Raw genomic sequence first — 26,573 nt, 5'->3', positions numbered from 1 at the left:
TTGGAGTACCTCCAATGAAAACGTGGGGTAGATCTGAGGTCATTTACATATGTGAGTAAATTCACAAATATAGGACAACTAGTGGCCAATTTTATATCTTCTCCAGTCATATGTGGCACATTTTTAAAAATCAGTTCCAATACATAATAAAAGATTTCCACTTTAATATATACCATATAGATAAATTACATAGTTCAGCACATTTACACTCATATGCTCGAAGCATCAAAAGTGTATTTTATTTGTTGGCGCAGTTTGCAAAATCTCATCCTTCAGTCCTTTACACTAGGTATTAGTCTTGCTCATCCTGTTTTTTGTTTTTTCCCTAAACAGCCTGTTAAGATACTCCCAGCAAGCTCTACATGTTGGTTTTTAAAAAACAGAAACAACCAAGCACTTCCAGATAACCCAAGAAGACCACTTTTGGGTTATTTCATTTTTGAAAATTATTATACAAAAATAGTGATAAATCAGCTGCAAGTAACTGTAAACATGGAGCTTTTCTTCGGATCTTCCCTTGTTCTACACAATACAGCTTACTTTTCCTCAGGATTAATCATGCCTCTTTTATGCAGGATGAAACATCACATTATTTTAATTTTAATAAGGGGTAATGTGATTGTCAAAAGGTCTGGATAGGCAATCCCGTGTTATTTTTAACCAAGAGTGGAGAATCTGTGGCCCCTCCAAACATTCTGGACTTCAAGTCCCAGAAGCCTGAAATCAGCATGGCTAAGAATAAGGGGTTATGGGAATTGTAATTCAAAACATCTATAGGCCAAATGTTCCCAAACTTTGTTTTAGCCTTCATTAAAGACACTGCTGTTTGGCACATTTCAGATGTGAAGCATCTGACAAATGTTCTCAAAGTTGATATTATGGGCAAGTGACCATGCTAGGGCTACACTATCCAACTTATAACCACCCATCATTTTGGAACACCCAAGATTTACCTACTAATTGAAGCCCTGATATTTTTAGTCCCAAGCATACTCCCTCTGGAGATGAGGTGCAAATATAGCGGGCGGTAGGACTTCCTTGCTTGCTTTGAATTTATATGCTGCCTTTCTCCCGACATGGAATCAAAGGTGGCAAAGATTAAAACAAAATTCAGCTAAATACCAATACCAATAAAAAAAAGTTTGCATAATGAAGAAGCTATCCTATCAAAAATACCACTAATTTAAAATAATATGGAAGCAGTTTTTTAAAAAAAGAATCAAAGTACAGCAACATACATATTAAAATATCCTAAGCTTTAGGACACCCACTGGTAGGTAAGATGTGGGGATGCCTTCCTGTGCCTACTACTTATTTGCTACACTGTTGTCGAAATGCATCTGTTTTTCTGCAGACAACTGTATATGTCTAAACCATTGCTTGGTTCATTCTGCCATCTAGTGATTAATATCAATTTTTAAAGAGTTCTAGTTAGATGACAGGAACACAAAAGCATCCACTTTACTTTACAATGATCAATCAACAATAGGAAAGCAGGGGGGAAACACCTTTGCTTTAGGATCAGGTCATCACTTATACAGTCATAGAATCACAGAGTTGGAAGAGACTACAAGGGTCATCCAGTCCAATCCCCTGCCATGCAGAAACCCACAATCAAAGCACTCCCAACAGATGGCCATCCAACCTCACTTTAAAAATATCCAAGGAAGGAGACTCCACCACCACTCCAAGGGAGTATGTTCCACTGTCAAACAGCTCTTACTGTTGAGAGGTTCCTCCTAATATTTAGGTGAAATCTCTTTTCCTGTAGTTTGAATCTATTGCTCTGGATCCTATTCTCTAGAGCTGCAGAAAACAAGCTTGCTCCATCCTCAATATAACACTCCTTCAAATATTTAAACAAAGCTGTCATATCACCTCTTAACCTTCTCTTCTCCTGGCTAAACATAACAAGCCCCATAAGTCTGCACAGTATCTTACAGAACTATTCACCAACACCAAGAAGTTGATTTAATTGGCATTGTAACCACTTGATGTATAGAAGATATTCAGCACAGTGAAGGTGTTGCTGTTATGGCATAAAATTTAAGTCCACAAAAACAAATTCATACATTTAAGTATTCAAACAAGTATTCTTCAGCAGGACCCTTGACTCAATAATTGAAAACAATTACAGTTGTGAGTCTTCTTTGGTAACTCTTTCCCAGCTTTGCACATCTGGATGCTACAATATTTTCCCATTCTTTTTGTCAAAATTGCTACACCTATTATCAGGTTGCATGGGCAGCTTTCAGGTCTTACCAGAGACTCTCTACAAGGCTGATGTATGCCCCTTTATTACATCATTGTTTTGAAACCTCTCCAGTGTTAACTTTGTATGAGTATTTAGGATCATGCTTCTGTTTGAAACTGAACCTCTACCCCTTGCAAACTGAAACTGTTTCAGACTGTTTTTATACACCGTATTTGGCTCTGATCAGCTTGCCTTCAGTCATACCCAGTTTCCCAGTCTCTACCAAGAAAAACAATCCACACAACATGAGGCTACCACTGTCCTGCTTTATCATGAATAATATGTTCTTCAGGCAATAGACACTGTTGGCTTTGCACCACATAGAATTTTGCAGTAAAGCTCAATTTTGGTTTCATCAAGTCAGAGATTCTTTTTCTACACACTTTCTTTGTCTTTCACACTTTTTGCAAACTTCAAATGAGTTTTGATATGAATTTGCTTCAGCAATGATTATCTTTTCATCAGTGTTTTATAAAGCCCAGTTTTGTGAACCATCTGGGTGATAGCTTTCCTATGAATAGTTTCTCCATCCCAATTCTAGTTCTCTCTTGCTTCTGCAGTGTTACTATTGCTGTATTGGTTGTTTCTCTAACCAGTTAGCTCCTTACTCTGTCACTGAGTGTTGGTGGGCATACAATGATTTGAGGGATGTTCATGGTTTGGGATATAGCCTACCTATATTCATATGTTGTGATTCTTCTTTGTGCTGGAATTGATTCCTTTGGGAAAAGGTGGAATATAAATAAATTATATTATCATTATTAGTATTAGTATTATTATAGTTTGGGAAATAGCCTAGCTTTGATTGGTACTTCTGCACAATTTTATCGAAGGGCATGTTTACATGAGCCAAATTACCCAGTTTCCCACCATCTTCATGTCACCCTATCTTAATGATGTAGAACCAAGGGCCCAATTCAACTTTGGACTGTCTTCATGACATGAAGGCAGTTCTGCAATGAATCTGGATCTTTCTTTCATTAAATCAATTTTTTTTTAAAAAAAAACACTACTTTTTGATCTGGATCTTCCCAGAAAATCCCAAGCACTCCAGAGCAATGGCAAGCAGTGTATGGGCAACCACTGGAAGACACATTGTATTGAGGAGGTGTCATGGCCTGTCACTGTTCTCCTCCATGCCACCAGAATGCTCCTGCTTCACTTCTCTGAGCAAAACCTTCCTTTGATTCTGCTAAATCATGTATCTTGCATATTTGCCAAATTAAAATTCTTTAAAAGATAACATGTAGCTAGAACAGCATAAGGAGGAACCAAAACACTTGTATAGAGATAGCAGCTGGATTACTGGCCTTGAAATGGTATTATGCTCATGGCTAGCACCTGTGAAGATAACCACCTGATTGATGACCGTAGAGAGGTATGATCCTAGTCACATGGTCCACCCCAATTGCAAATAATTGCTAAGTCATAATGAGACAACTAAAAATCTATAAAAACACCTTGGCACAAGGTTAGAGCTTCAGTACAGACCTTCAGGTTTGAGGTCTCATGTCTCTTTGAGCCTATACATACTGTCCTGAAAGGCTGGCTGGGAAACAGAGTTGGGGTGTAGCATCTCCACGATGCACACCCTGGCTCTGCCCACAGGGCAGTGTGATGCCATGTGCCACACCACATGGCACGTGGTGTCACAGTGCTCCTCTGGCATTGCATCCACAAAACACAGCACAAAAGGAGTGGCATATAGCCACAGCTATCACACCGTTTCCAGGGCACAAAAAGAAGCTGCTTTTAGAAGCTCCTTTTCACACCATGGAATGGCCAGATTGGGGCTGTGGCATGTGGTTAATGCAGCCCTGATCTGGTTGAAAAAAGGGTGGCTAGAGGCTGCCTCTTCGGGGCTGTTAGCACAATCCCTCAGGGGCTACATGAGGGTCCACTCTGCTGCTCCCAGCAGCTGGACAGAGGTGATTGCTTGGTAAGATTTATGCATGTTCCTTTGCATAACTTACTGAGTGTATCATAAGACTTTGCAATCAAAACAGGTGTTTTCTATTGCTTCTGAATCCCAGAAAAGAACCGCCTTGCTTTTGCTAAGACTGGCAGCTGTTTAAACAGTGTCTCACTGGGCTGCCCACAGCTGCTGCCACCACTGCCATGGGTCATACCTGCTGAGGTCACAAAGAGGCACCCAGCCATGTGAGCACCTCATTTCTGACCTCAAGGAGAATGACTTGTTCTGGCAGGGGGCACAGTGGAACACAGTGCAAAGAGGTGCTCAGCAACTCTCTGGAATGCACTGGTATTGGGAGGAATTCAGTGTAGCTCAGGGCCAGAGTACTCCAAGCTGCTCCCAGAGTATTCTGGCCAGTATACACCCAGCCAAAGACTTGAGCTTTTTAATCTTCATGATGTTGTTTCTTTACAGAAATTCTGGGATTTTACAGAAAGAGGTATATTTAATCTGAAATCACATACAATTGGAACTGCACACAAGTGAGTTCCAATTAAACGTTTAGGTAAATTTTGAAGGCAATGGCTTTATTCTGTAGTGGTGGAATTTTCCTGTTATAATAGAAAGCTATAGAAAGATGGAGTCACTTTGGTTAGAAGAAGAAAAAGCTTTTAAAATGAGGTTTGAAAGCTAGAAAAGAACTAGAGCAAAGTAATAGGAAGGACATCTTGACCTGAGAGAACAGCTGGCACCAGCAAGCACTAGCTAACCGACATAACATTCACACAACTTAAATAAGGAGATGCAACTGTGAAGGTTAGAAGAAAAGCTACTGGATTCCTAAGGGAGGACTAAAGAGTAAGAAATGCAGTTTTGATGTATGCATGTATCTCTGTCCTGATTGTAAGAATTGTGTATGTTTAAATTGTAATTGGCCAATGAAAAGTGATGAAAACCTTTCTTTGTGTAATTGACTATAACATTAGGCCATTTTGTCTAGTTCTTGGTCTCTCAGTTTTGGAATCTTGAAATCCACTGAGGACCTTATTCTTTGCCAGTTATAAGAATAAAACTTTGATTTTTCAATTTTCTGGGTCCTTTGCCAATTCCTGGTTTCGTCACGGACCTGAGGCTTTGTGAGAGAAGGCCCCAGGTGCCTAGGTTCCCATGGTTTTATTATTAAATTGAGTGTTATCTATAACAATTCTTCATGAACAAAACTTATAAAGTATTTTTTTAAGTATAGTAATTATAGTTGTCCCTTCAGATCCATGGGCTTCGGATTTGCAAATTCAATCAGAGGATCATCATACTCATTAAATGGTGGTGACATGAAGGTGGACACACCGAAGTATGTGTGTTCACATCGCTACTGTTTAATAATATGTGGCATGATTATTCGGTCTTTTTCACATCCGTGGGGTTTCCTGGAAGTGAAACCCCACAGATCCAAAGGGCCAACAATATTTACAATACAGTTCAAATACTCAGCAAAAGTAGCTCAATATCCTTTCGTTTTAAGAGTTTTAAGATAACTCTTCAACTTCTCATTTTTCAAAAGAAGATGAAATAGATATTTAGTCCTCATTCCCACTTACAAATAAATCAATTTGCAAACTGAATCGGTGGATTGGTTCGACAGCAGAGTGTGGTTCAAACTACATTAGCCCTGATTACATTTTCTTGTAAAATAACCCAATTGTCATTCACATTGACTAATGAATCGATTCAAAATGGACCCTCTTCAGCGGATTGCTGATCACATCATAGGAAATCAATTCCGATCCGCATTTCATTCACACTTGTGCTGAATCGATTTATTGCAAAAACACATTTTAGTAAACCACCTTGGGTAGGAAAGAGGAGAGAGAGAAAAGAGAACAGAGGATAGTTTTTTGTGGGGGTTTTGGGCTATGTGGCCATGTTCTAGAAGAGTTTGTTCCTGACGTTTCATTGTGGCTGGCATCTTCTTTCTCTGAAGATGCCACGCACAGATGCTGGCAGAACATCAGGAATAAACTCTTCTAGAACATGGCCACATAGCCCAAAAACCCACAAAAAAACTATGGATGCCGGCCATGAAAGCCTTCAATTTCACATGAGAACATAAGAGTTAGGTCATACATCCAATTATAAGAGTAACTAGAGATCAATAAAATTCCACCACAAAAACTTAAAATATCTCTCATCTCATTGCATATGTAATGCAATTTAGTTATGTCTTAATGATTGCCTCCCCAAAAAAATGGATTTGTGATATATTCACTCACTGTTTGGAACTACTGGCATCTGAGCACCACTCAAGTTTGTTGAATGGGTGTGCTGTGGAACTGCACTGACTCTTGATCGCCTACGAAATCAGAAAGCAAAAAGTGGAGATTCCCTGTGGTTTTGTCTTCTCCAGGAATCGAAACACACAGGCTTCCTGGGGAGTTGTATCGCTTCAGCTCAGTGGAGAAACTAGTAAGAATTAAGACCACCTGTTAAGTCAAAATCCAAAAATCTTCAAAAGACCCTCCAGTGCAAAACCCTCAGGAAAAGAATCCTTCCAGACTGAAAATCTCTTTGAAGGAAGATCCTTGTTATGGCTGCTCCCCTCACTTCAGCATTCAAGCCAATACGCCACCTTCTTTCTTGTTCCCTACTGTGCTTGAAGCTGATTAAATATAAAAAAAGGAAATTATTTGCACTTGAGCAGAAATCAGATAAAGCTCAAATCCAAGTCCTTCCATTACAGATATGTATTTTGCCTCCCATCAAAATGCATTTTTATAACTGTCTCAGTGTGCTCAGGTTAATGAGTAATGTGTGATTATGCAGAATCTGGAAGGGCTGGCCCATCAAACTTTGTATTCTCAGCCATCCAAAGAAGCTTTGACAAAATAGAAAAGGATATTTTATATATGCTCTAGGCACATACAATTTGTGAGAAGCCATTGTCTTAAATGTCTTGTTTCAATAGGATTTGTTCTGATAAGGTTTACTTATTTATGTTTATTAATAACATTTATACATCACTCATTCCCCAAGGAATTCAAGTCAGTCCACCTGTTTTCCTCATCTCTGTTTCATCCTTACAACAATTCTCTAAGGTAAGTTAAGCTGAAAGTGAGTGACTGGCCCAACATCACTCAATAAATTTTGTAGCTGAGTATAAAGTTAGTAACTGTCATACTCCTCGTTCACACATTACCCTGTGTTAATTCTTGTTTTTCACTCTTGGTAATTATACAAAGTTTCTGGGTTTAACAATATCTTCCACAACCTCTCTAATCCCAAACAATTTATTCATAGACTGATTTGTAAATTCTAAGATTGCTCCTGGAATATAACAGGAACACTGAATAAATTGAAACACCTGCATGGCAAAAGGCAGGGTTGCCAGATCTCTCAGGCTGCTGCCCCACTGCAGAATTAATGCAGTCTGAGATTGCTTTAACAGTCATGGTTCCATGGTATGGAATCCTGAGATTTGCACCAGAACTCTCTGACAAAGAAAACTAAATATCTCACAAAACTACAAATCCCAGAATTCCATAACATTGAGCCATGGCAGTTAAAGCGAGGGAAAAACTGAATTAATTCTGGAATGTAGATGCAGCCTCAGTTTCCAGTTTTCATGGGTCATCTCAAGGCAGAAAATGAGGGTGCAAATTATAGTTTTGCTGGGCTCAGCTCTAAGCAAGAGGAAAGAGCTGTGTTCAAATTTCCAAATCAGCTAGTAGAGCTTAGCTTGGCACAATTTGCAAGGCTTATTGTGATTTAATACTGCAACTTGGAAGGTTTCTCCAGGGTGTCTATGTATTTACAAAGTTAAGCTGCTGCTTCTTTCCTTCCCAAGTGTTGTAGTGGCAAGGCTCATTTTCCACTCTGCTATGCATCTATCTTATGCTTAGAAGTTTGTTGTTGTTGTTGTTGTTGTTATGTACCTTAAGGTCATTTCTGACTTATGGCGACCTTAAGGTGAACTGGGGTTTCTAGAGCTGGGAGAGTGTGTGACTCACCCAAGGTCACCCTGTGGGTTTCAATGGCTGAGTGGAGAATTGTACTCTGGTTTCCAGAGTCATAGGAGTTTATCACATGGGAGGGAAGTGGCCAAATTCCATGCAAAAATGGGGTTTAAATCCAGGAAAATTCTGCAAAACCAGGATTATTTTCAGACGACATTGAGCACATTGAGCATTAACGCGACATTAACCCATGCAGAAAGTTGCAAAATCATGCCACTTTTTACTTTAGGGAAAATCCAGAAAGCAAAAAGCGGTGTGATTTTGTCAAGTTTCTGCATGAGTTAATATTACGTTAATGCTCAGTCAGCCCAATGTGTGTAAAAACAGTCCCACTTTTGCAGGATTTTTCTGAGATATAAACCTTGTTTATGCACAGGATTTGGGCACTTTTCTTCCCATGTGATAAACACCCTAGTGCAGTGATGGCGAACCTTTTCAGGATTGCGTGCCCCAATTGAATTTTTTTCCAGCACTAGGCTCTACCTGGTGCTGGGGGAGGTGGATTCTGGCCTCCAAAGGTGGGATTTCTGGCCTCTGGGGGAGGGGTTTCCACCCTCCAGGGGGTAGAATTTCTGGTCTCTGAGGGTGGGATTTCTACCCTTCAGGGAGCGGGACTTCCACACACACACCTTTTCCAGGCCTCCAGCTGACTCAGAGAGACAGCTGGAGGCTGGGAAGCACCTGGTAGGATGAGCCAGAGGCATGCATCTGTGGCTCCTGCCCCGAAGAGCCTGTTTCTCAGTTCCTAGATGCCTCAGACAGACAGCTGGAGGCTTGGAAACGCTGGAAAGGAAGAGTCACAGGGACTTGCACATCTGTTCCTCTTCTTCCCTGCTGCACTGCCCAGCAAAATGGTGACACGTGACATGCCACTTGTGGCACATGTGTCATAGGTTCGTCATAGCGTAATGCAAAAACTACTATGTCATGCTGGCTCTCACTTAGAAGTAGGCTACTTTAAATATTCCTCATTCCATCTCCCTACCTAACTGAGAAGGAATAACACCCTCATTTCACCTTGATCTGGAAACAGCCCCTTTAGCTAAGATTTCTGTCTTACCTTTCAAACAAGAAATATGTGTGTGTGGGGGGGGGGGGGGTGTTTGAATGACAAAATGTCAGCAACTAATACTAAATGTATAAACACTTAATGACATCAGCAAGGGCTATCCATAGGTATCCAGGTTTTGATCCAGAAACCTCAGAGCTTGGGATGATCATGAAATGGCAACTCTACAGGAAAGGCCTGTGTATGTGTGTGTGCGTGCACACGTGTGCCATCAAGTCTCAGGTCAATTTATGGTGACCCTGTGAATTTTATAGGTCTTTTTAAAACACAAGGAATACTCAGAGGTAGTTTGCCATTTCTTTCCTCTGAAATATAGCCTGGTATTAATTGGTGGTCTTCATTCAAAACACTAACCATGGTGGCTGAATCTGATTTGATAAAGGAGCCCATGGGGGCTAATTGAAGACTACTTCTTAATATACTTTGGAATGTTCTGAATAGGAAAAACCAACCAGAGAAAGGAGTAGAGGCAAAATGCCAATGCTTAACTAAGGATAATAGAGTGTGGGACAGGCAGGAACAAAGGAGATCTAGTCCAAATTTTTGAAGGAGGCAGCTTAATTGTGAGCCCTTGTAAACCATGGTATCAGGAGATATAAGTGTGCCTGTCTCTAGTGATCTGATATGTAACAACCCAGTTGGTTCTCTGACCCTCCCATCAGGATTCAACTTCCATATTTTCAAGAAAACCCTCAAATATTGCAACACACTAAGGACATCCCTGTATAGAAAGCCAAAGCCACTTAAGCACTGAAACCCCCAGAGTACTTTACTGTTCCAGGATGTTGGAACAAGTGCAACAATTCAAAACACGGCCTTTTTGTCAATTCTAAGCATATTAAGTAACAGGTTTAATCACTGTTCCCCAATTTGTAGTTTCTACATCTTTCCCAACACAATTTGCATTTAGTCAAACACATAAATACACAAAGTCATGCCCTACATATGTACCAATAACCACAGCAGTTTGTTTTCTTGTATTCTAATACTTATACTTTGAATGCAATTACTACCTAAATATTGCCATCCAGTGGCACAACGATGTATTGTCTCCATGTACCCAGTTGCATCATGCATTCTGCATTTCAGAATGTGAGATTAACTAGTAAACCAAGAAGTGACTTTTAGAAAGTATAGCTATACAAAAAGGACAAGGCAACTGAACACACACACACATCAGTTAAACCACAAATTGATACAGTGACCTAATTTCCCAAAACCAAAATAAAGCCTTTTCTTCTTTTTAAAAACAAATACATCTATGACTGTGGTTCACTACATAATAAAATATTTACATACCCTCAGCTACACTTGGATGACTTGGATGCAGACTTTTCATGGAAAGCTTCTAATGTAGAAAAAGAAAACCCAAATTAATTAAAAGCATATTGTTCATACAAACATATTTTAAGCACTTTGATATTATCTGATATTCCTGGCTATCTTGTAAATATTATGCATTTCTCTCTCTTTCTCCCAACACTTTGCCTCCAATTCCTCTGTCATAATACAGGCTGCTAGCTCTGATATCAGTGGACTGGAACATCTTCTCTAGGTTTTAGTCTGAATTTCAAAGAAGAGCTGGGCTGATGGCAGCTGGCGATTCAGTGGTGATTTAGTACGCAGTAATCCCTAACTCCATCCCGTGACCGAGCTGCAGCCCGAGTGAGTGGAGTCGGTTTAAAATGCTGAGTGATCAGTTTGATAGAAAAAAAGCTGTCTTGGGAGCTTATTGCACAGATAAAAAACCCGACTGCATCCCAACAAGATGCAGCCAGGTTGTGGGATGCAGGCAGGAATTATTGCATGTAATTTGCTGCTAATTCCACCAGGCAAGTGCAGCCTGGATGCAGCCTGGGTCCCAGGAACACTTTGGAGGCCGCTTTTCTAAGCCATGAGTTTTCTGACTTTGAAAAGCAGCCTCTGAAGCTTGCTTGGGACCCGGGATGCAGCTAGGCTGTACTCACCCAGAGGAATTGGTGGCGAATTATGTGTGATAATTCTCGCCTGCATCCTATAACCCAGCTGCATCCTATTGGGGTGCACTCAGGTTTTTTGTTCATGCGATAAGCTCCCAAACCTGGGATATAAATCAAATAAATGCCAAATGTTTTTTTTTAAAAAAACAAAACAGAGGTGCACACATAACTTAGTTTGAACATGAAGCAGCAGTTGTATGCCTTAAAGTCATTTTAGACTTATTGCGACCCAAAAAGTATCACAGGATTTTCTTGGCAGTATTTGTTCAGAGCCTTTCTCTGAGGCTGAGAGAGTATGACTTGCCCAAGATCATCTAGTGGGTTTCCATGGCCAAGCAGGTATTAGAACTCTGGTCTCCAGAGTCAAAATTCAACATTCAAACCACTACACGACCCTGGCTCTGGACAGGTAATGTAGAATAACATTATCTTGCCACAGCCAAATGAGCAAGTGACAAAGAACATCTCACATCACCCTCACTCAGGATTGGATGGCCAATATCTGAAGTCCATACTAGTTACAGAGGCTTTTGACATAATATGTTTGGCCTAGGTTTTCCTAGTTTTACAGAGTTTTGAAAAAGTTGTTTCTGTTAATGTTATTCCTTCCCCTCTCATCTTCATACTTGATGTCACACTCTGCCAGATGTTATTGACTGATTCAGAGTGAATGTAAGAAATATAAAATGGTTGTAATGGTGCACTGGAGCTGATACAAAAATAAGATTTACCATCTGGTGGCAACATAAGACTGCAAAAAGTTACTCGCTCTTGTATGGCTCATAATACTGATAAATGATGAGAAAATAATATGCAGACATAGCTGTGAGTGAGAAAGGAAATTGGATTACAAATGGAGCAAACCTGGAAATAGTAGAATCAATGACATAGATGTGGAAAAGATAGTGGTGGTGATCTATTTTATTTGTCTCCTACCTTTTCCCCCCAGCATTGGGATTATTTAAGGATGTTCACAAAAATTAAAATGAATACAAATCAAAATTTATATCAGTAAAAACCATCTACAAAATGTTAACATATCTGTATGTGTAATGAATGGGGGGGCATTTTGTCTTTTAGTTTAGGCAGCAAAATATCTTCAGTCAGCTCAGTCATTTGGGTTTGCTCTCAAGACAGAGATTTATCAGAACAATATGGAAGCATGGAGATAAATGCCATTTTGTTGTTGTTTGCCTTCCAAGTTGTTTCCAACTTATGGCAACCCTAAGGTGAACTTATCATGGGGTTTCTTGGCAAGAATTGTTCAGAGGAGGTCTAAATGTCATTTGTTATTGTTAATTACTTTCGTGTCAATCTCAACCCATGGTGACCCTGCTGATGAGACATCTCTAAGACCCCCTTTCCTCCATTGCTCTGCCCAGCTCCTGCAAACTCATACTTGTAATCTCTTTAATAAAGTCCGTCCATCTAGCATGTGGCCTTCCTCTCTTTGTACTTCCCTCCACCTTTCCTAGCATTATTGTTTTTTTCCAGTTATTCATGTCTTTTCATGGTGTGTCCAATATACGCCAACCTAAGTTTTGTCATCCTGGCGTCCAGGGAGATTTCTGGCTTGATCTACTTTAGGACCCATTTGTTTGTCTTTTAATAATAATAATAATAATAATAATAATAATAATAATAATAATTATTATTATTATTATTATTTGTATACCGCCCTCTGGCAAACCAATCCGGGCAGTTAACAACAGTAAAATATAAAATATGACAATTAAAAACACTTTATCCCTCCCCCCCTTAAGACAGTATTAAACAGTATAAGATATTAAAACACAATATCAATGCATAAAACAACAATTAAAAACTAAAAACCCTGATATCCCTCTGTTGATCCTCAACCATCACTAAGATGGGGCCACGGGAGGAATGGCCTGCCGGAAGAGACCCGTCTTGACCGCTTTTTAAAAGCTGTCTAATGATGTTATCTGACGGAGCTCATCCGGCAGGTCGTTCCAGAGTTTGGGGGCGACAGAAGAGAACGTCCTCTGGGAGGTTGCCGCAAGCCTAGATTTTAGAGGCTGTAGTAAGTTCCTCCCAGAGGACCGGAGAGCGCGGGGAAGATTGTATGGGAGGAGGCGGTCCTTTTGGCCATCCATGTGACCCTCAGCACTTTTCTCCAGCACCACACCTCAAATGAATTGATTTTCTTCCTATCTTCTTTTTTAACTGTCCAGATCTCACATCCATACATCGTGGATATACAACGGCTTGTATGATTCTAACTGTTGTGCTCAGTTGTATATTTTTGCATTTTAGGATCTTTTCTAGTTCTTTCATAACTGTCCTCCCCATTCTTAATCTTCTTCTGATTTCCTGGCTCTGATCCCCATTTCTATCAATATTTGATCCCAGATATAAGAACTCTTTTACTATTTCTATTTCGTCATTGTCTAGTTTGAATTTATGTTAGTTCTCCATGGTGGTTATTTTTGTTTTCTCTATATTCAACAGTAAGCCTGCTTTTGCACTTTCTTCTTTGATCTTTCTTAGTAGCTGTTCTGGGTCTTGGAGGTTTTCTGCTAGTATTATGGTGCCATCTGTGTACCTTAGATTGTTGATATTTCTTGTTCCTATTTTCACTCCTGCTTTTTCTATATCCAAGCCTGTCTTCCTTACAATATGTTGTGCATATAAGCTGAACAGGTAGGGTGATAGGATGCAGCCTTGTCTGACCCCTTTGCCAATTAGGAACCATTCTGTTTATCCATATTCAGTTCTGACAGTAGCCTCTTGTCCTGAGTACAGATTTCTCATCAGGACTGTCAGAGGTGTTGGCACTCCCATATCTTTAAGGGTGTTCCATAGCCTTTCATGATCTATGCAGTCAGAGGCTTTGCTAGAGTCTATAAAGCACATGCTGATTTTCTTTTGGAATTCCTTGGTGCACTCCATTAGCCATCATATGTTTGTAATGTAATCCCTTGTGCCTCTTCCTTTCCTGAACCTCTGGGATTTCTCTCTCCATATATGGTTGGAGCCTATGTTGTAGAATTTTAAGTATGATTTTGCTTGTGTGGGATATCAATGCTATGGTCCTATAGTCGCTGCAGTCTCTTGTGTCTCCCTTTTTGTGAATAGAGATGAATATTGATTGCTTCCAATCTGTTGGCCATCATTTTGTTTTCCATATCTGTTGACATATGTTGGTTAGCACTAGTCTGTCAGTGTGGATTGCAGGACTTTAATTGGAAAAACATCTGTTCCTGTAATCTTGTTTTTTGCCATTTTCCTTATTGCAATTTCCACATCGCTTTTTAGAATTTGAGGTTCATCTTAATATGAGTCTTCATTTCATGTGTCCTTCATGCTGTCATCTCTTTTACATAACTTTTCTGTGTATTGCATCCATCATTTTTTAATTCCTTTCTGGTCTTGAATTATGTAATTTTTATTGTCATAGAGCATTCTGGTCCTTGGTTTGAATTTTCCTTTGATTTCCTGAATCTTGTGGAATAGGTCTCTCGTTCTTCCCTTTTTGTTGTTGTCTTCTATTTCTCTGCATTGGTCGTTGCAGTAGTTTTCTTTATCTTTACGCATTAGCCATTGTACTGTTGCATTCATGGTTCTTAGTTTATTCTTATCTCCCTTTTGTTTTGTTTCTCTTCTTTTCTTTATTGCTTCCAGTGTTTCATCTGTCATCCATGGTTTCTTCACTTTCTTTTTGTTTCTTGGAAGTTTCTGTCTGCATTCCTCTTTTATTATGCCCCTGGCTTCAGACCAAAGCTCTTCCAGTTTACGGTCTATTATGCTTAGTAGTGCACACCTGTTTCTTATATTGTCAATGAATTCTGTGGAGATATTGCTTAAATCATATTTTGTCATACCCTCCAAAATTTTACAGATGAAATCCAGGGCACATGTGGCAAAGCAATATCAGAGTGTGGTTAAGATGGCAAAAAGTACTGAGGTGAGGAAGAACACCAGGGTAGGAGCTGTTACAACAATTTGCTTTTGTCTGAACTTAATGGAAAAGGCAAGATCCTATCCCCTTCTTCTCTCCTCTCTCTCCTGCTTAGTTAATTGAATACAAACTACTTCTGAATTCAGTTTGCAGCAGCTGAAGTAATCTGAGTGGTAAAGTGGAAGAAGGAGGGAGAAACTGGGACATTATGAATGCAGATGAGAAAGTGGGATAGCAGAAGATTAATTGGGACTGATCCTGCCAAAATGGGTCAGTTGGAGGGTATGGAAAGCCATAGTTGTGTTTGTGTATGTCAAGGCATCACTCATTTAAACAAGAAAAGATGAAAAATGAAACTTCACAAGCAAGAGGAATTAGAATAACCTTATTTTAATGACATTTCCTTAATGTTCCATTAACAACATCATGGCTCTAAAATGCATTGCACCTGTAGATTGCTTTGCAGTCTGACAATCTGCTCTCATGTTTGCATACCATATATCTAAATTTGTTTTCTTTTAAAAAATGATTTTGAAATAAAGTTTAAAACCACCGGGACTGAAAAGGAAGAACACACTTAAAGAAAAAGAAACACAGCTGTGCAATCCATGAGCACAAGCCAAAACCAGGGTGGAGTAATACCTTTATTGGACCACAAAAATATCAAACACTTAAATGGGAGGGAGAGGAAATTCACCAGAAAAGAAAAGAGCTCAGCTGTCAACATCTGATGAGGGCTGAAGCTATAACTGCTATGCTTTTTAGCATACAAAATTTGTTACAATAGAGCGTAATCTTTTTGGAGGACAGCTTTAATGAAGAAAGAGAAAATCCTGTGTACATGGAATGGGAAAGAATGCATTTTTAAAAAATTGTTAGACCAGAGGGGTTTAAAGGGGAAAAGGCTGGTAAGGTTACAGGGGGTTCATTATGTGGGAAACAGGAGGAAGTATGGCTTTACACACTGCAGTCAGTCAAGGAAACAGTGATGCTTCATGCATCTTCAAATACTCACCTCATTTACTTATTTATTTATTTATTTTTAGTTACAAATCTATCTCATATTTCTCCCAATGAACCAAGATGTATCCTCCTCCTCCTCCTCCTCCTCCTCCTCATCATCATCATCAAATCTTTATTTATAGTTCGACTTTCCCCAAGATTGGGACTCAGGGACACTTACCCATTTAAAAGATTACAGATAAAAACATACAAAACTTCGACATTAAAAGCAAAATAAACTATTCACATATTGAAAACATAGATAAAATTTTGAACAATACATTGTAAAAATAATATAGCACATCCAAACCTTTTGTTAAAGGTCTTCAGTTCTAAAAACCTGTATGATTTATTTATTTTTAATATTCATCTGGCAATGGAAGGACAGCAAGGAAGGGCCCTGCTCTCATGACTCAGTGAGGACTAGAACCTTGCTCTTCCAAGTCCTAGTCCAGCTCTCCAACCGTCACACAATGCAAGCTTTTACATGCATTTTTAAATAGCAGCATTTCCTAGATGTGTTCATAATACCCTCCCCCCCCCCCCAAAAAAAGTCTGTATTTTGAACATAATATCTACACAATGGTGTGACAGAATGGTTTCCACAAATGTTGACACATTTCCTAAATCACTGATTCTTTAACTATCTGATGTGAGCATCCAGCACTGGTCTTTAGACTATCACTTCGAGTAGAACTGCCCTAAATGACATTCCCATTTAGGGCTACACTACATATTACAATGGAAAGGCATAAATGCTCTGCTTGTTCATTCCTTTCAATAAGGTAAACTGCCAGCCAGCCAGGGCAGGCAGAACAATTTTCATCAGGAAAATAACATGAGGAAAAAGGTAAACCTTAACAAGAGAGGCTTGTGTCTCCTTTGTTCTGGAAACACTTGGCTCCCAGACAGGAACATCTAAAGGGTCCTATTCCTGTTTGCACAATTTAAAAGTCTGTACAAAAAGGAAAGGTAGCCCTGCTCAACCTAGCAAAAAAAAAATATCCAAAATCCATACTAATTTAGTACCTTTATTAGACCAACACAAAAGCTACCCCCCCTCCAAAAATCCTGCTCAAGCTGTAGTTCCTATTGTTTACCAGCAAGAGGAGCCTTGTACTGTAACACTTTAAATGTAAGAAAATGATACAACACTCTCTGCTTTGACTGTACAGTATATCTTTTTTTTATCTCCACCGTACAGCTCTGCAAAGCTGTTCAAAGTCAAAGGCCTGCCCAGGCTGGAAATCTGTGTTTATTTCTGTTGCACCATTTAATCTCACTTCTTGTCACTTCCTTGTCCAAATGTTCTCCTGGTGTTTGTGTGTGCGTGTTTAAATCTTTATTTTAAAAAAGTGGAACATTTCAATTCATTTGCAGGGATCTTGCTTGAGATGTGTGTTGTGACGTTAGATGTGGGTACCTTCAGCTCCCTCATATATCTCTCCAAATGTGTTTCCAGATGTGTTGTTGCCTCATGTGACCTCTTTTTGTTTCTCTCCCATTGCTTCATTACCTCACTGTTACCACTAGATGTACCCAAAGATACTCAGCACTGTGAAGGTTCGAAATACGTTTTATTGTGGCACAAAAGTAAACAAAAACCAAAGATAAAAGTAAACAAAAACAAACCAGCTCTGGCACAACCTCCTGCCTCCAGAAATCATGCCAATTGAATGGTGTCCACCGGTATACACTGCCAAAGCCACATGATCTCAGATTTAATACACTTAAATACAAATAACCTCAGGGAGACCAAAGAGCTATCAAAACAAGGCTAGGGAAAAGTGGTACAGAAGCCAACAGTCAGGGTTGGCTTACTATATATGTATATATCACTATGGACATTCCCTAGAGCACCATTACATCCATTATTACAACATAGAATATGGATCAACCAGATCACTATCTGGAAAAGACTATCCACAAAAACTCAGTGACCAGGTAAAACAGCATTAGTCATAGAAACAACCAAGAGGCCAACACTAACTCTGATGGAGCCAGAAAGATCTGCAGCTGAGATCAGAGAAACCATTCATGGGACAACTATCATTCAGATGCTCCACAACAACTGTGCGTTATGGAAGAGTGTTGGGAAGAAAGCCATTTACTGAAACAAACCGTTATCAAATTCCATTTGGAGTTTGCAAAAGGGCAGCAAAACCATAGAAAAAGATTATCTCATCTGAGGAGACCAAAACTGAGTTTTATAGCTTTGCTCACAGATGCTATATGTGACACAAAGCCAACAGTGCTTGTTGTTCTGAAAACACGATTCCCTAGGTAAAGCATGCGGTGAGGAGGGCAGCATATTTTGAGGATGCATTTCCTCATCAGGGATTGGGAAACTGATTCATCGTAAAGGTAAGATGGATGGAATAAAATGTAGGGCAATTACAGTAGAAAACCACCTGAGGGACCAGGAATGAAAGTTCACCTCCTAACTGGACAATTTCCCCAAAACACCAGCCAAAGACAATGTAAAGATGTGGTTTCAAAACAATAACCTGAATGTCTTGTAATGGCTAATTCAAACCCAGGCTTCAGTCCAGTAGAGAATCAGTGGTAAGACTCAAAAATGCCACCTTTGGGTCCTATGCTGAGAGGAAGATGTGTTACAAATTGAATGAATAAATACATGCATGCATCTGTTGGCCAACCTGATGGAGCTGAAACAATTTGGCAAAAAGTGCAGGCTCCAAAAGTACAAAGCCGATACAAACTTACTCCAAAAAGATTTGAAACTGTAATTGCTGCCAAAGGTGCCAAGTATTGATGGAGGAGAATTTAAATCCTTTTGCATCCTGGGTTGTATCACAATAAAAATAATCTGCACCTTTACAGTGTTGAATATATTGTACACATTAAGCAGTAACAGTGGCAGTTACCCCCATTCTAATGCCCAGAAGTAGCACAAAAAATGGCAAAGTCAAAGTGGGGGAAGTTTTGAATACCTATCTATTATTTGGACAATCACTATTCTTATGTGCTCGCAATCATAACAATTGCTCTAGCAGCATAAATGGATATAGAATTTAACTCAACATTCAGAAAAGTGTTTTCTTAGATAGTATACCACTATCACAAGCAATGATGCCTTGCATATTCCTGTCATGAAAAGCATCTTGGATTTGATTTCCACGAAACACAAGGATTATCAGTGAAGCTTATCGCTTGGTGTTTTAAATTGGCTCCAGCCTCCCAGGACATGGGATGGAGGCAGGAATTATTGCAGACTAAATCGCTGCCAAATCACTGGCCGCCATCAGCCCAGGTCCCAGACGAGTCCAAGCCACACTCCACCAGCAGTTTTTAGAAGTCTGAAAGTTTTCCGACTTCTAAAAAGTACTGGCAGAGCGTGGCTTGGACCCAGACTGATGACAGCCAGCAATTCAGCAGTGATTTAGGACCTTATTGCACACACATTCTGGGGACGGAAGGAGGACACTCATGTGCGCGCGCGTGCTGCAGAAAACTGAGTTTATTGCACACAAATAATAATAAATTTTATTTTTACCCCGCCTTTCCAAAAAGATGATCAAGGCGGCTTACATCCTCCACCCGTTCGCATCCAGTCCTGACAGATGTGATTTTTGCCAGACAGATTACCTTCCGTCAGCAAAAAATCACGCCCGTCAGGACTGGACGCAAATAGGTGCATGCTAGGGGACGGAACAGGGCCTCTTGGAAGATGTATTCATGTGCGGTAAACTCCGTTTTCTGTAGCATGCGTGCACACACGAGCGTCCTCCTTCCGTCCCTAGAACGTTTAAAATTGTGTGTGCGATAAGGTCCTTAGTGTGTCATAATCCCTGCCTCCATCTTGCATCGCAGCTGCATCCCAGGAGGCAGGAGCCAATTTAAAACACCAAGCGATAAGCTCCATACTCTAATTCTATAGAAATTCTCACATTATGCAGCTCCTGGCATTTTGACAGAGTAAAACCAGGATGCATTCACATTCCATATTTATAAGACTTTTATACCACTTTAATTAGTAAGGATTTTGACAAGGTTCCCCCTAATATTCTTGCAGATAAACTGGTACAATTAGGTCGATCTGTAATTAGTTGATAGACTGAACCCAATGCTCTGAAAAATGAAATGCACCAATATAGGATGGGTCACACTTGGTTTAAAAGCAGTATATGTGAAAAGCATCCAGGAGTCTTAGTAGACGACAAGCTAAATGTATGTCAACAGTATGATGTGGTGGCCAAAAAAGCCAATGCAGTTCTGGGCTTCATCAACAGAATTATAGTGTCAAGATCAAGTAGTCCGACTTTATTCTGCTTTGGTCAGACCTCACCTGGAATTCTATGTCCCATATTGGGCATCACAATTCAAGAAGAATATCGACAAGCTGGAATGTGTTCAGAGAAGGGCAATTAAGTTGATAAAAAGTCTAGAAACCCAGCCTTATGGCAAATGACTTAGGGAGCAGCATATGTTCAGCCTGGGGAAGAGAAGACTGAAATGTGAAATGATGGCCTTGATTAAATATTTGGTTGTCATGTAGAAGTCGGAGCAAGCTTGTTTTCTCCTGCCCCAGAGACCAGAATATGAACGAATGGATTCAAATTACAAGAAAAGAAATTCAACCTAACTAAAAATTACATTTTTATTGCAAAAAACTGTTTAACACTGAAATAGACTGCTTCAGAGGATGTGGACTCTCCATATTTGGAGGTATTTAAACAGAGGTTGGATGGGCTTCTTTCTTCTTTTTAAAAAACATATTTTTATTGACATTTTAAAATAACACATTGAGAATAAAAAAAATTATTTGACTCTTGACACTTGGATGGGCTTCTTTCAGTGGTGCTTTAGTTGTGCATTCCAGCATGGCAAAGGGTTGGAATAGATGGCCCTTGCGGGTTCTTCCAGCTCTAAAATTCTGTACCTGTATGACAGCCAGTTTGTAGGAGCTCTTGTAATGAAGTATATGTCGCCCTGTATTGTTTTACTCCTTTCCTATCCTAAGGTGGATTTTCTAAAGCAATGAACATCATTTTCTTTTCTTCCTTTTCTTTCTTTCTTTCCCTTACAGAGCACCCAGTCATTATTCCTGTCTCTGCTATAAGTTCATATTGCACTAGTTCTGTTGCACTCTGAATTATACAAGAATTATATATCTCTCAAGATTTATCCCAAAATAGTATAATTAGGACAACATTTATCCCAGCCATTTTATTATGTTGTGGGGGGGGAGCTATATATTGCAAGTGGTTGAGATGTAGGGGCATGCAGGTGACAATGTCATAGAATATTTCACATCTAGTTGTGCATAGATTCTGCAGTAGACTGAGGACTGATATCCCAAACTTGTTCATGAGTGTTAAATGTGCATTTTAGCCTTCCATTGAAACCTATGGGATTTGAAAGGGCTTACCTTTGGCTGGACTGGGCCCAGGGTTTTTAATTAATGATACACATATATCTAGCTTGGGCTCATGTTTCTTTTTTACAAGTTGCCAAAGGCCATCTCATGAACTATGTCCACAAATGTCTCTTCCAAACTCATTTCCTCATTTATAAAAAGTGAATTATACAAAAACCACAAGCAGGCCCTTGTACTCCAGAGATGGAGTGGTTGTTTCCCTCCAGCTCCCCTCGGTCTTCACCATGCAGGCTGGAAATAACTGGAGTTATAGACCAACATCAGAGGATCACTGATTGCTTTCTACTGCTACACACCAATCTTCCTCTTGCTATCAAAGAGCAGCCAGTGGTGAAAGAAAGCCCTATTATATTTATTCATTGCTGTAAAATCTATTAACACTGGGCCATTACCAAAGCAAACTGAGGTGCCTCAGGAGTTGAGCTGGTCTTAAAACCAAACAAAAGCTTTTTAGCACACACTTTTTAAACCAATGGCATGCATTGAAGGTTTGGGATTTTGATGCACAAACATGTTGAGTAGTGCTCTCATGAAGGTTGTCCAGAGAGTGGCTGCATTCCCTTCAACTGTCCCAGTTCAGTGACACTCCCAATTAATCCTCTGTTGTCCCATTTTCTCAGCTGCTTCTTCATCCCACTTTTCTCCTTCCTCCTCAGCTTACTTCAGTTGCAAATCAAATTCAAAGGACAAAAATAGTTTGTATTCAATTAACGCAGTGAAGAGGAGAGAATGGGCAGAACTTCCCAGCAGGCTTAGAAGCTGCAGCCTTTCTTAGACTGTATTTTCTTCCTCGTTAATAACTTTTGTCATCCTACATTGCAGTTACAGATTTATTACCTAGAGTTATGGATTTATAACTGTTCCATATCCAGCAATGGTACATAGGCATGATGGCTGCAGTATGCAAAGTAGGCAAAGAGATTAGACTAACTGAATGAAAGAAGCTGATAGCATGAACCTTTGTAGACTTGAGCCTACTTCCTGAGATGCCTGCAGTATTACTTTGGACACCCACCTTGAACTCCAGGAAGCCACAACTCAAGACCAGGAGGGGGCTAATATGTATATCCTGAAGAACCTCACCAGATTCGGCGCAGACCACAATTAAGATGGGTTTCAAGGACTGATTCCTTAGGCCACTCAGAATTATATTTACATATCTACAAATACAGTGCAGGTTCTCAGCCAGTTTGCCTAATATTCATTGGGTGCTTATCTTCAATGGCTTTCAATGGCTACACTTCTACCATGGACAGGATTCCCCCTCCCCAAAAGGATAGGTCATCAGATCCAGCCATCACTTTGTTTAAACCCCACCTTTTTCTCAGAGACTCAATGGATCTTACAAAACTCAGAAAATTACAATAAATACACATATAGTTAAAACATACACAATCTAAGATTAAAGGGAAATTAAACAAATAACAAAATTAAAACCATCATACTTTAAAACAAAGATGAAAAGCAATAGAGCACCATTTTTTTAAAAAAACTCCTCTTGTAAATAATAATTTCCCACATAAAAAATCTTTAACTGCTGTGGAAAAAACAGCAAAGAAGGAGCCACTCCAACCTCCTTAGGGAGGGTGTTTCAAAGTCTGGGAGTAGCCACAGAAAAGGTCCTCTCCTGGCTTCCCTGCAGCCAGGCCAGACCCTGAAGGCAGCCATCTCCCCTAAAGCCTTCAAGGTCCAGCATAACTGCAGCCATGCTGGTCCTTAAAGGCAGCTGCCCCACTGGGTCTTCAGGCCTACTGAGGGGGAGCTTATGTGGCCTCTAGAGGGCCCATTTAGGGCCCATTGCAGCTTCTGGGCAAGTAGGAAAGTGTCCTCACTGTGCCAGTCCCTCAAGGTGTACCGCCTCAGTGGGTGACACCCCGCTCTGGAGTGTCACCCATTGTGGTCCGCACTACCCACTCCCCCCTAGTGAACAAGTGGTGATGAAGAGTTTTTCCTGGACTATGAGGCATGGAAATGGAAAGTGGAAGGCCCTGTATAGCATAGAGAGTTGCTTAATCAGTTTAGGTTGCAGTACCCTTTGCACGGTTGCACAGAATTCTCTTGTAACTTGACATGCATAGGACTGCACTGTGAATAATATTAAACATCCTGACCAATAGTCATTGGTCATTGCCTGGAAGAATGTTTGGTTGTGGTCTATCCAGAGCTGGCCCAAAGGGTCTTGCTGCCTTAGGTGGAGTTTTGTGAGATATTTAGCCTTCTCTGACAGAAAGCTCTGGTGCCACAACAAACTACAAATCCTAAGCTTCTATAGGATGGGGCCATGACAGTTAAAGCAGTGTCCAACGGCATTAATTCTGCTGAGTGGCAGCAGCCTTTGTAGTGTGAAAGGTACTCAAATTTATTACAGCAAAAGCTTTTTTGTATGTGTATTACAATCCACTTTCCTCAAATGCACTGAAGAAACACAATATAGCACTCTATCAATGTGTCTGAGGAAACATAGCATTCCATACAATCCACCCTGCACACTTCGGTCCTCTGGGAAGAATCTGCTACAACCTAAGAAGACCACATTTTCAACGGTGACCCAGAGGACCTTCTCATCAGCCGCTCCCAGGCTCTGGAATGACCTGTTGGATGCCATATTACCACCTTGGAAGCCTTTAAAAATGTTATTAAGACAGATCTCTTTCAGCAGGCCTTTCCAGACTAGGTTAGATCCATTATACTTGCCTCCCCCCTAATGATACCTCTATTGTTCTGATATCAAAATTGATTGATACCATCCCCCGTCTCCCCTCATTTCTTGCACTAATCTGCCCGAAATTTTAGTGTATTCCTATTTGACAGTTTTAAATTTGGATGTTTAATCTCTTTTTATGGGTTGATCACTGTTTTTATGATTGAGGGGAGGGTTGGGGTTTGGGGGTTTTTAAATTGCAATTTTTAATTGTTTGATGTTTTAATTATACTGTTGGAATCCGCTTTGATTCCTTTGTGAAAACGTGGAATACAAATCATCTTAATAATCATCATAATAATAATTATTATTATTATTATTATTATTATATGAAATTTACCTTAATGATGACACAATATTTATTTCCTCCTCTTCCTCCCCTTTCTTTACACTGAATCATACTAACATGGCTCTCTCTTTGAAAAATGACAAAATAAGATTATCTCAGTATTTTGTCCCCACGGCATCATCAGATGTTCTACGTGTAGTTTGCATGCACATACCTCCATGGAAATGGTTTTTGTGTTGGAATTTTGTAACATTTTGAGCAGCTATAATCTTTTAATTGCACCTCTGATGATATCACAGAACACAGACTTCTGGTTATTTCTTTTCTTTTCTTTTACTAATCCAGCCTCATTTGTGGAAACAGTATCTTTCACAAATATTGGGTTTTTTTTCTTAAGCAGATAAATCAGTGACTTTAAAAAATTTGCCAGCTTGACTGAGAAATGCTCTCTACAGATATTCAAGATATTTACAGATATTCTTTTTCAGTTCAGCTGTGCTTCTAAATACAGCTTTAGGATAGAGAGGTTGTGTTTGTTTGTTTGTTTGAAATCTTGAAATCTGCTGTTGATTATTTCAGATAATATAGAGTTCCTCCTATTTACTGTGTTTTCTTTTGATTAAATGTTTGGAGAGAAAGAGAAAGAAAGGGACAATCAGTAAGATTTCTGGAGCACTACAGTCTCACACTTCACAAGGAAAGCACTATGATTAGGGATGCCATAACCCGGTGGCCCCCATGACCAACCCGCTTTTGGGGGGCCCCTCCCGGTCCCGGTACGGTTTGGCCCCTATCCCCCGGTTCAGGCTTCCCCTGCCTCCTCCCCGTCGTCCTGCGCGCGGCTGTGCGCCACTCTCCCCACCTGGTGCACTGGCGTAGCCTAGAGAGCAGCTTTTTAAAACATCTGCCACTCAGAGCTATTATATACCAAGTGAGCCCACTTGGTATATATACCCTCAGGAATCCTTACTTTCCAGGTTACAGTGAGCAAAGAAAAAAAGGCCATAAATCGTTCATGTTTCACTGGGAGTTTAATTGCCTCATCTTTTAAATGTAAACCGCGTCAGTATTCTTGTAATTCTTTATCACAGTATCGTTTTTGAGGCCTAAACACCTTTAATTGTAATATGCAAATTTATCCCGAAGCTGACCAATGGGAAAGAAGCAATCAGCCCTCCGCTTGGGTTGGTTTTCAATGGCTTGGAAGAAAAAGCTTTTGCCTTGCTTGTAAATAGGAAGAGCTTTGGGATAGCAAAAGGCTGCAGAAATAGTTTGACTCCCCCCTTAAACATCCATGGCTCAGTGCTATAGGATTCTGGGAAGTGTAGTTTCTTGTGGCACCAGAGCTCTCTTGACAAAAGGAGGCTGAATAGTCCACAGAGGAGGCGTTGCCTGAGGGCAGAGCGGTGGAAGAGAGGAGGCTGCTCCGGATGGTCCTGGCACTTCCCTTGGCTCCCTCCCTCCCTCCGCCTCCTCCTCCTCCTCCTCCTCCTCCTCCTCCTCCTCTCTTATGTCTGAGATTTCAAAGCCCAGCCCTGGCACCACAACAAACTACAAATCCCAGGATTCCATAGGATGGAGTGATGAGAGTGAAAGCAGTGTGCAGCAGCCTAAGTTTGCTTAATGCAGTTCTTAACATGGTGCACCTCTTGCCTACAGAGTCTCCCAGGCCCCAGCGGGGCCCTAGAGTCCTCCAAGGCCTCACTGGGGCTTGGGAGAGGCTGTCTCCCAGGCCCAGCGAGGCCTTGGAGAAGGTTTAAAAATGTAGGACCTTTTTTTTGGTTAATTTCCTGGCCAGGGAATTTTTTTAAAAATGTCCTACATTTTAAGCCTTGTCCTACATTTTTTCCCAGTTTTGAGGTCCCCCGGGATGGCAACCCTAACTATGATTCCACTTTCACTCCCATAGCAGGCCCTATGGAATTCTGGGGATTGTAGTTTGGGGATGTGCTCATGTTGTCTGGCAGGAATTCCTCATTGAATGACAAATCACAAGATTCCATAGGATGCAACAATATCAGTTAAAGTGAC

Source organism: Sceloporus undulatus, chromosome 3 (assembly GCF_019175285.1).
Source record: "Sceloporus undulatus isolate JIND9_A2432 ecotype Alabama chromosome 3, SceUnd_v1.1, whole genome shotgun sequence".
NCBI lineage: Eukaryota > Metazoa > Chordata > Lepidosauria > Squamata > Phrynosomatidae > Sceloporus > Sceloporus undulatus.
This window is presented reverse-complemented; position numbering follows the sequence as displayed.